At 41.7% G+C, this 11,422-nt stretch overlaps 1 long non-coding RNA gene across 1 annotated transcript; it reads right to left on the reverse strand.

Moving 5' to 3' along the window:
• Positions 1 to 730: 730 nt before the first annotated feature.
• LOC141147537 (uncharacterized) lies at positions 731 to 11,148 on the reverse strand. The gene is made up of 3 exons (XR_012245063.1): positions 10,876 to 11,148; positions 7,940 to 8,149; positions 731 to 1,882 (listed from the first exon to the last, which is right to left on the reverse strand). It is a non-coding gene; the product is annotated as an uncharacterized lncRNA (long non-coding RNA).
• Positions 11,149 to 11,422: the final 274 nt, after the last annotated feature.

The raw sequence follows: 11,422 nt of genomic DNA on the forward strand, positions 1-11,422 counted from the left end.
GAAAAAACACCTGGCAGTGACCGGCCCCCCAGCCCCCCCCCCCGTTTTTCTTACCTGAGCCCTGGAACTTCACCCGGCGGGGACACGCTGTCCCTCTGCCCTGAGTTCTTGGCTCTTGATTGGATAGATATATAGCAGCGCAGCCATTGGCTCCCGCTGCTGTCAATCAAATCCAATGATGCGGGCGCCGGGGGGCGGGGCCGAGTCATACATTCGGCGGCTATGGACGCCGAATAATGGACTCGGGAGTGCGCTCGCAAGGTAACCCCCCGGGAGAGCGTTTCTCCTAGGGGGTTATCTGATGTGGGGAGGAGCCACGAGAGCCGCAGAGGGACCAAAGAAGACGATGTTCGGGGCCACTCTGTACAAATTGATCTGTACAGTGGAGGTAAGTATGATATGTTTGTTATTATTTTTTTAAGTAATTGAAGCTTTACAATCACTTTAAGCAGCCAGCTTGCTTCCTAGTCCCATTTCCTGTTCTCAGCAAGACACAGGTTTGCTCAATTTTCTTTCCAGTGTGCCCCCCTAATACACAACCTTCTCTTATTGTTCCCTCCGCCCTTGCCTAAGAATCCAGGCCTATTTCTCTTTAGGTGAACTTTACTTGACTATTGACTGCTTGAATATTGACCATTTTACCTCAGGTGGACAACACCTTGATCACCCCACAAAAAGTTATTTTATGATTGAGAGATAGAGAATTAAAGGACACACACACACAAAGAGATTGTCATTTTTAGCATTTTCACTTTAATGAGGGAAATGTGTGAAATACAACTGCTTCTTAATGAAGATGTTTCAGGCTCAACGGGGCTAGCTTTGGCACGGTACATTTTTATCATATCTGTCAGTGTTATCCTCTACTTTGCATCAAGGATTCACAATTATGGCCTTCAATTCACCAAGGGGAGCACCCAACAGTAGATTAATGCTCCCTCGGGCAGAATTTTATTAGATGCTCACAATGGAGGAACTTCACATTTTGCTTCAGGCAGCCTTCACAGGAACAGAAGTGGGGGGACCATGCTGCTCCTCTCACCTCGTGATATTTAGAGGTCCATGTCACATCTGTCACCTCAGGCGTCCGTGCCCCCTAATTGCAGCTGGGACTGCAGCTGGCCTCATCTTTTCCACATGTACCAATCCCAGAATGGAGATCACATGATCTTTTAAGAACCATTGGACAGACCCTGCCCTTTACAAAATTTAACCCCCTTCGTTTTTTCCCCTTACACTTATATTGGGGGAATATTTGTAATCTAGGTTGATTCCAAATTCACTCTAATCAATTTGCTTATCTCCAGTCCCAATATTTGAGTTATCTTATCTGCATTACTGTATTTCCATGGTCCAATCGTCTCTCCGGATTCCCATGGATGAGTTTTTTTTTCACAAGATAGTCATTTCTAGTCTGTATCTCTGAAATGTTTGTACCATTTCTGTGCTTGAACAGATTTTCACTGCAATTCTGTTTTAGGATTGTCTTCAAACCTTGGTGTTCTTAGATTATTTCTGCTGGTTGATTAACCTCTCCATTGGTCGTTGACCTGGTTATTACTTCTGAAGGTCGATGCCCCAGGATTATTTTCTTTTGTTGGTATCTCAGGATGGTTTTGAGCAAGGATCAAAGCTACCAATCCGTGTGTCAGGATTATGTCCTCCAAATGGGGTGCCAGGACCATATTCACCAGTTGGTGTGTAAGGATATAATTCACTCACGGGGTTGAAGGGTCAGGATACGTTCTGTCAGTCAGTAAATCCTTTAATTTCTGTGTCAGATGTCTTAGGATCATTTCTATTACTCAGTTCTTCAGGATCATTTTTAATGGTCAGTTTTTCTTGGCTTATTCGGGATTATGTCCGTCAGTCTCCCAAGGACCTGTGTTCAACCAAGCAGATAAACCTTTACTCTTTGTCCTATTACTTACATTCAGATTGTTATATATGCAATTAGAAAATGTATACAACGTTCACATTCCAGGACTTTGATCAGCATTTAACACCTTTTTATTACAGGAAATACTCCTTTATTTTCTCTACAGAAATCAAAGTGCATTGAGATCTCACTGCAGTCAACTGGAATAGAATGAAGAATGTGGCGTGTAATTAAAATGAAAATCTATTCGCTTTCCATTATAAATAGGATGAAATAAATCGCTCATGTACTCAATGGGGTTGATTTACTAAAACTGGAGAGTGCAAAGCTTGGTACAGCTGTGCATAGTAGCCAACAAAATAAATAAATCAAATAGCAAACCCGTTATACTTACCTGCTCTGTGTAGTGTTTTTGCACAAAGCAGCCCCAATCCTCCTTTTCTCGGGAACCCCCGCCAGCGCACTTGGCCCCTCCCTCCTGCCAAGTGCCCCTAGAGCAAGCAGCTTGCAATGTGACACCCATGGAGGCTCGCTCTTGAGCCGCGGCTCTGCGTGTCCATTCACACAAGGAGCCCCGGCTCGGCCCCACCCCCTCTCTCTCCTCATTGGCTCACTGGCTGTGATTGACAGCCACTGAGGAGGGAGAGTCTGCAGACAGCCGAGGCTCTCATGCACATTGTTGGATCGTGATGGGGCTCAGGTAAATATTGGGGGGGGGCTGTTACACAGAAAAGGTTTTTTACCTCCATGCATAGAATATAGTTTTAGTAAATCAATCCCATTGCAGCTTATTTCATACACTTTAAAAGTTGCATTGTTGCTCATGTGAACTTAAAGCGGAGTTTCGCCGATTTTTTTTTTTTTTAAAGTCAGCAGCTACAAATACTGCAGCTGCTGACTTTTAAAATATGAACACTCACCTGTCCAGGGCGCCCGCGATGTTGGCCCCCGAAGCCGATTTGTCCCTCGGCTCTTGGGTGGAGGCGCCACCATCTTCAGTAAGGGAATCAGGAAGTGAAGCCTTGCCGCTTAACAGCTTTGTTCCCGACTGCGCATGCGCGAGTCGCGCTGCGTGATCCCACTGGTCCCTGCTGCCAGAAGACAGTGGGGGGGACTGAGGAGGCACAAGATATGGCATAGATAGCCGCGGATACTGTGGCTATCTATGCCCGGAAGTGGGAGCAAATACCTGGATTATACAGGTATCCGTTCCCCCCCTCCCCCCAGAAAGGTGCCAAATGTGACACTGGAGGGAGGGGATTCCAAAAAGCGGAAGTTCCATTTTGGGTGGAACTCCGCTTTAATGTACACAAGCAACAAAGTAAACTTAAATCAGAGAGGGCCACAGACCAGAGTTTCAGGGCTAAACAATTTTAGTAGGAAACATGTAATATCTTCTTTTTGTCAGAAATGTTACTTACATTTTACAGAAAGTAGGGATTTTTACAGTAAAGTAGGGGTCACTTTAAATGGAGAAATGTTCAAATCACTGTTTTCTAAATAATCCCCAAATACATTTTTAAACCATAATAATGCATTGGCATTGCAACATTCTGTAGACATCAGTTATTTTATATTGGCAATCAACGTCTATTATTTTATGCTATAGATAAGCCATATCTTGGCCCAGTTAAAACATTGTTTCCATTTTTTTATGTAATATTACCGTGTTCCTACTTATTCAGTACTGATTGTGTTACATGTTTAGATATCACCTGTCTGCTGCATTATACAGTAGATCCATTGAAAGTCCGTCCACCAGTCCTGGTGGCCTCTTCTGTTTAATTTTCATGACATCCTTTCTCTGTACCTGTACCTGTGTTCTCTGTACTTACCTTCACCCTATCCTTCCCCTTCAGTACCTATTGAATATTGTATGTCTCTGCTGCCTAATGAGCAAAATTAAAATGTCTAACTAATGCCCAGGTTTGGTATGGAGCACCATCAAGTGCCTGCTGTTACCCAGTATAAGAGGAACACGTGACACGCCCCCCTTGTCTAGCACAATGAAGGACCAAGTGCCCGATTGTCCAAAAGCTAGGAAACTGGTTCAAACATGAAAATACATTTTAAACCCCCTTCACATAGACCTGTGTAGATATGAAGGGCTCTGGCCAATTCTGGATCAAAGATTCTTACACGTGAAGGTACTCTGGATCCTCCTTGCTCTTGGGATTACCTTTACATGCTGAATTTAGCAACTAGTCATCTTCGAAACTTACCACCCATCCCAATAAGGCCCTGATATAGGGGGGTGCCAGATTTTAGTCCCCCCCCTAGATCTCTGAGTGTGCATCCACTAATCCATGAGACTTGAAGGATACAATTGATGTAAGGGGGACTCTGATGGGGGCATATGATGTGAGTGGGCACTCTGACTGGGGCAGTTGATAAATGATGTAAGTGGGACTCTGATGGGGGCATTTGGTGTAGGGGACATTCTGAAGGGGACATTCTAATGAGTCAATTGATGTAATGGGGGCACTCTGGGGGGGGGATTGATATAAGGGTGCACTCTGGTGGGGACACCTGATCTAAGGAGGTACTCTTATAGAAATTCTGATGTAAGGGTAAACTCTGCTGAGTACTCCTGATGTAAGGTGGGACTCTGATAGGGATACCTGATATAAGGGGGCAGGCATAGGTTCTGTTTAATCATCCTAAACTAATGACAGCCTTATACAGTACATACTAGTGTTCTCTGTTCACTCCTGTACCACCTCTGCACCACCCGTCAGATGTTACTTCCAGGTTGTGGCTCATGATACAGAAGCATTCAGAGTGAAGAGGGAATTCCAGTTTCCTGCATCTCTTTCAGACTATTGAATATTGTGCTCCCTGGTTATTATTATCAGATCAGATAGGCTAGATCAGGCCCTGATTCCAATTATATATTTTATAAAGAAATTATTTATTTTAGGTATTTGGTTCACACCCAGAACATCAGTTGTGTCTGCGGGCAGACAGAATAGTGATTGTTGCTGCTAGGAAACATTACATTTCAGTCAATGCTCTATTCTCACTATCATTCCATTATACTTCACCAAAACCACATGTGGTGGAAGTTCCCTTTAGCATATATTACAAGAAGGAGTCCTTCTAATCCCGCGTACACACGGTTGGAATTTCCGGCGGGGAATGTTGGATGTGAGCTTGTTGTCGGAAACTCCGACCGTGTGTAGGCTCCATCGGACATTTGCTGTCTGAATTTCCACACGCAAATGTTTGAGAGCAGGTTCTCAAATTTTCCGCCAACTTAACTTTGTTGTCAGAAATTCCGATCATGTGTACACAAGTCCGTCGCACAAAAGTTCACGCATGCTCGGAATCAAGCAGAAGGAGCCGCACTGGTTGTTGAACTTCCTTTTTCTCGGCTCATCGTACGTCTTGTACGTCACCGCGTTCTCACGTTTGGAATTTTGGGCCAACATTTGTGTGACCGTGTGTATGCAAGACAAGTTTGAGCCTTCGGAAAAAAATCAATGGTTTTGTTGGAAAGTCCGATCGTGTGTACGGGGCATTAGAGTATGAGAAGATTCAAATTCTTACATTGATACCCTTCTGATACCCACGATTCCTGAGCACTATGGTGTTATTTTTTATTTAGTTTTTTTACGTATAACTCTTTATTCAAAGATTTTTTCAATTATAACCGAACATGCAAAAAATGACAAATAAAGAAATAAAACAATTTTAGAATCATAGAAAAAAAAATCACAACCAACTTCGCTAAGCATATATAACAAATAAGCCAACATTGACACATGTTAAATTTATCACTATGGTGTTATGACTGCGGCTTGTTGCTTCAGTGAACAGACCTTGGCAAGAGGCCAAGAAAACACCAATTAAGTGTCTCGGCAAACAGGCTTGAATAGCAAAAACCCATGATATACTATTTCCCAGAAATTTTACCAAATCTGATGGATAAAGATAAACTATCTAAGTGTAGTTGTAACCAATAATGGGACATACCCACAGGAAAGGACTAACCTGATCCTAAAGGCTAAGTATAATAAACCATTAGATGTTATGGATCTACAGGGTAGGATGGAGAAAAGGTAGATCACAATATAAGACTAAATTCCAGATTTAATAAAATCATTAGGTTTTAATTTATTTCATTAAATCTGGAATTTTCTCTTACAAATTTTATTTTTTATTGATTACAATTACACTTAGATGGTTTGTCTTTATCCATCAGTTTTTGAAGTTTTCTGGGCAAATTCCATGGATTCTTGCTGCTCAAGCTTGTTTGTCGGGACGCTTAATTTTCAAGCTTGTTTGTTGGAACACTTATTTGTGTCTTCTCAGCCTTTTGCCAAGGTGAGCTCTCTAATTTTATTGATTTGGTGATTTATTTCACCATTTCAGTCTTCTGATACTCTAAAGCCTCGTACACACGATCGTATTTTCCGCAGACAAAACCGCAGACTTTTGTCTGAAGGGCGTTGGCCCCAAACTTGTCTTGCATACAAATGGCACACAATTGTCGGCAAACAAACACGAACGTAGTGACGTACTACGTGGTTTTTCAGCTCTTTAGCGCTACCCTTTGGGCTCCTTCTGCTAATTTCGTGTTAGTTGAAGTTTGGTGAGTGTTGGTTCACACTTTTCAGTTTGCACTTTTCAGTTCGTACTTTTCATTTTGTTTCTGAACGGCCGTTCGTCAACCAGCCATGTTGCGGAATCGGAGGAAATAACGTGCTATTTATTATTGGCCTTGGAGTTATTGCTTTGACGCAAGTCCAGTCCAGGAACAGGAGGAGGAGGATTTATTGGACCAAAAATTGGTTGCTTTATTAATCGTGACCAATTATGTCATATGCCTTTGCTGCGGGAGCTCCAGGAGAATAATCCGGATGATTTTTGAAATTATCTCCGGATGACGGACCCCTGCTTTCACCAACTCTTGGCATTGTTGACCCCCTATATTAAGAAGCAGGACACATGCCTGAGGCTTTTATTTTATTTTTTGGTTGAATAATGCTTTGATTTGGTATATGTTCTATATTTTTGGATGCATAGAATGCACTTTTTGGTTAAGTTCTATTGGCAGATAACAAATCTAATTTTATTTGTTTTCTTTTTTTAATGCACAATAAAAAAAATGTGTAGAATAATACTTGGCTATGTGTTTTACTTCAAATTTTGTTCAGTTTGGGAGTAGGCAGTTAAGTTTTAAAAAATACAATATAAAATTAACAAGGGACACCAACATAGTTGTATCTTTGATCTTAAAAACTACGGGATAATGGTGTTGTGGTAACTTGCCGAAAAAAAAAAAAAATAAGCATAAGAATATTATTCTTGATATCACTAGAAAAAAAAGCCTTTGAAAATGTGTTTGCAATAACTCCATCAGTATGACCAGCAAAGCAGCTTTATTATTATCCCATTAAAGAAGAAGAGAATTGTGCGCTGCATTTCGAGATTTCATAATTTGCCGCGTCACGAATGTTAATTCTCCAATACGAACGCTAGTTTACCAGACCGACTGCTTCCGGCTCATCCTTGCTTCCGAGCATGCGTGTTTGTACTTTGGACTTTTGTCTGACGGACTTGTGTACACACGCTCGGAAAATCCGACAACAGACATTTGTCAGCGGAAAATTTTAAAGCCTGCCATCCAACATTTGTCCATAGAAAATCCGACAACAATTGTCCGATGGAGCGTACAAATGGTCGGATTTTCCGCCAACAGCCTGTCATCGAACATTTCCCGTCTGAAAATCTGATCGTGTGTACGAGGCTTTAGAAGTGTTCCATCTTGTTTGTTTTTTAGTACATATTCCTTTGTGAGGATTTGCATCAACTGTTGAAGATTTAACTACATATACATAATGGTTTGTGTTGGGTTGCCAGGCTACCCCTTACATTCTTTAAGGTATTTGACTCTGGCTTTAGCATTAAATGACAAATGTTTGAACTGTAGCAATAGAATGACAAAAGCAAAAGAAATGTCAACAACACTCTAAATGGAATGCAAACTGCCAACAAGCAGTCTACATCGGTGGCCATTACATTGATCGTTTCACAATTAGCTTGAAAGACAAGTACCTTCTTCATCCACCGCAGGGGACACAATGATCTCTATCAACTTAGTCAGGAGCTTTCCTTCATTTTCTCCCTTTTTCTTCTCTTCCTCAGAGACAAGAAGCATATTCCGGGCGAACTTTGGGATGCTGTACTGAAACTTCAGAATTCGATTCTTTGTCCTCCAGCTGCTGTCCTGGAGATCATCTATTACCACCAAAACCTTGTACCGTCCTATACATGACAGAAGGACAACATCCTATTAATATTTATTACACGTGCCCTCTATCTGTGCCCTTCTATATGACCTTCTAATTAAGTTATATCTGTATAAACAGTTCATCCTTTTGTCTAAGGCTGGCCATAGATGAGGCACTTTTTTTTTCATTTAACCACTGGGTTGAACCCGCAGTGCAATTGTATTTTGATGGCAGAGAGCCTTCCCTGCCATCAGAATACAAGGCTCAGCATTGCCTGCTATAGCAGATGGTGCTGATCAAGCGGCAAAGATCTGAAAGGGCAGTTGTACAGACATCGTTCTGCAGATTGACTTAGGTACAACCACTCTGCCCATACATGGATCAAAATTCAGCTGGTCCCTGCTGAACCATTTAAATTTCAAATCATGTATGGCTGGCTTTACAATTATTCAATTTAATATTGGAGGTGGGGAAATATTGAACAACCCAGTCTAACAGTATTTCAGCAAAGTGAACCCCTTTATTTATTCTCTGGCTGATATGAGGTCAGTGGTGTGAGTTTATAATTTATTAGGACCCACAAATCCTGCTTTTGGGGCCAAAGGAGGTTATGGAGTGAGAATACTTACTCCCTATGTAATATCACCAGGGCTTTTTTTCAGTGGGAACGCAGGGGAACGCAGTTCCGGCACCTCCAGCACTGAATTTATGTAATAGCATGGGGTGTGGGGTATGCTGGAGGGTCTATTGATGTTGGCTGCTGGGGGATCTATTGTCACTGGTGGGGATCTGATTTTGTGTGAGGGTCTATTGTTGCTGATGGGGAATCTATTGTTGCTGGGTGGGGTATTATGTTGCTGGAAGGAATCTACTGTTGAGGGAGAGGTCTATTTTTATTGGCTGCTAGAGGATCCATTGATGATGGCTGCTGGGAGACCTGTTGTTGCTGCTGGGGGGTGTCTAATGTTGCTTGGGTGGATATTTTGTTACTGGGTGTGATATTTTGTTGTGGGTGGTTCACTGTTGCTGCAGGGAATCTATTCTTGTTGGGGTGGAGTCCATTGTTGCTGGGGGAGTCTATTGTTGTGTGGGGTGACTCAGACGAGGGGAGTTCCTGCACCTATTCTCCGAGAAAAAAAGCCCTGAATATCACTATAATCCTAAACAAGTATTTATAATACCTTATTAGGACAACAGCTAAAAGGAAGTGTCCTATTTTCTGACATGGCACATACATCACATGGGGCAAGGATTCTTGGGTGGGGGGTACACTCTCTTGGAGCATGGCCTTCCTGTTCTGAAAGCCTCTAATAGTCTTTAGACTACATCTGAACCTAAACTTTCTTTTTTTTATTCCATAAAGACTTTAGGAGGGGGGAAGAAGGGGGGGGGTAAAGGGGAGAGAGGTGAGGGTAACCCTCGTAGGGCCAGGGTAACCCCTTCTCCTATACAGAAAAAGAAAATGACTCCTGCGAAGTGGTCAACCAGACGGATGGTAAAACAACACAAGCCTTGCTGCCCTCAAGGATGGGGAATCCTAGCAGACAAAGAAATAAAAAGAGAGAGGGGCGCACCGGCCATGTGCATTATCTTTTGTAAAATTTATTGAATAAAAATGATAAAAGAAATAACTCACAAGCAGTTGTAAAACCAGGTGCCGTAAAACTCGAGCAGCAACTAGCAGCAAGCGGTTATAATGATGAGTGAAGCCTTCCAAAGGTCTTAGAGGAACATACAGGCCTCACTACCAGCTAACGCGTTTCGAAGGGCACGTCCCTTCTTCATCAGAACTCAGCAGTTGACTGCTGAGCTCTGATGAAGAAAGGACATGCCCTTCGAAACGCGTTAGCTGGTAGTGAGGCCTGTATGTTCCTCTAAGACCTTTGGAAGGCTTCGCTCATCATTATAACCGCTTGCACCTAGTTGCTGCTCGAGTTTTATGGCACCTGGTTTTACAACTGCTTGTGAGTTATTTCTTTTATCATTTTTATTCAATAAATTTTACAAAAGATAATGCACATGGCCGGTGCGCCCCTCTCTCTTTTTAACCCCTTCTCCTCCGTCCTCTTCTCTTGGGACCTCCATCTGTAAGGCAGGATGTGGGTTTCTGGGTACGAGTAACTTTATTTTATTTGTTTTTATGAAGGGTTAGACCCACTTCAAGTTTTTTTTTTTTTTAGTAATGTCTGTTTTCTATTGGGGGGAATTTCCTTCACTTTCTGTCCCGTGGCATAACAGGAAGTGAAATAAAATCTTTCCAAAATGGGAATTAATCCCCCTCTTTGATGATTTCCCCTCTCCTCATGTCCTGCTGAAAACATAAACATTTTGGAATTCCCATCACTTTCTGTACCAGAGACAATGGTCACCAGAACAAATAAAGGAGGATGAATCGGGGCCTCCAGTGCTTCCACATTTAATATAAAAATTGTTGGCTTTATACAGTATGTACTTTAAACATTCAGAAAATAAATCTGTGTTAAAAAATACCTAATGGGTTTATTCTATATACATTGTAAGATAACACCAAGGAAAAGGGTGTTTAACACATCTGGACATCAAAAGAAGGTTCTTACTTGTTCTAAGCTTTTAAAATACATTAAGGGATGAGCAATGGGGATCATTTACTGTATCAAAATGAATTAATTATGTTTGTCCTTTGTCCCATTTCTTTGAAGTCTTCATTGTTTTCACAACACATTGAGGCAGGGCTAATGTGTTAAGAAGGAATGCGGTACGACAATACACACGACTATTTACCAAGAGCTGTAGACAGTTCCTCTATTTCCACGTCATACAGGGAGTCGTTGACATCAGTGATATTGACTCTCCCTCTGTTCTTAGTGTGATATAGGATCGCAAAATCACAGATTGTGAGCTCTTCATAAAACTCTGCATATCCTTTGTTTGATATATAAACCGGTCTGACTTCCTTCACGCCAAGGTCTGCAGATTTCAGCAAGGGCTCCAGCCATTCGTAATCTGTTTGTGAAGATCTGGAGAAGATTCCAACCTTCCCAAGTTTCTGTTAAAAATCAAAACATTAAGATGTGAAAAGTAATAGTGGACAATAGTTTTGTGAAAGACCCTAAATGAAATGATGGGTTTTTTAAGCTGAACTCCAGCAATGATATATGTTGTACTTTGCAAGTGATCATCGGGCCAGCTTGACACATATCTGTAGAATGGTGGAACTATATGTGGAAGTCAAATCAGCATTTATATAAATCAGTACTTAATAAGGATAATCAGTCTTTTTATGGTTTTAAATTGATTGATTTATTTTGACTGCCAATTTTGTAAAGAC

Source organism: Aquarana catesbeiana, linkage group LG06 (assembly GCF_042186555.1).
Source record: "Aquarana catesbeiana isolate 2022-GZ linkage group LG06, ASM4218655v1, whole genome shotgun sequence".
Classification (NCBI taxonomy): domain Eukaryota; kingdom Metazoa; phylum Chordata; class Amphibia; order Anura; family Ranidae; genus Aquarana; species Aquarana catesbeiana.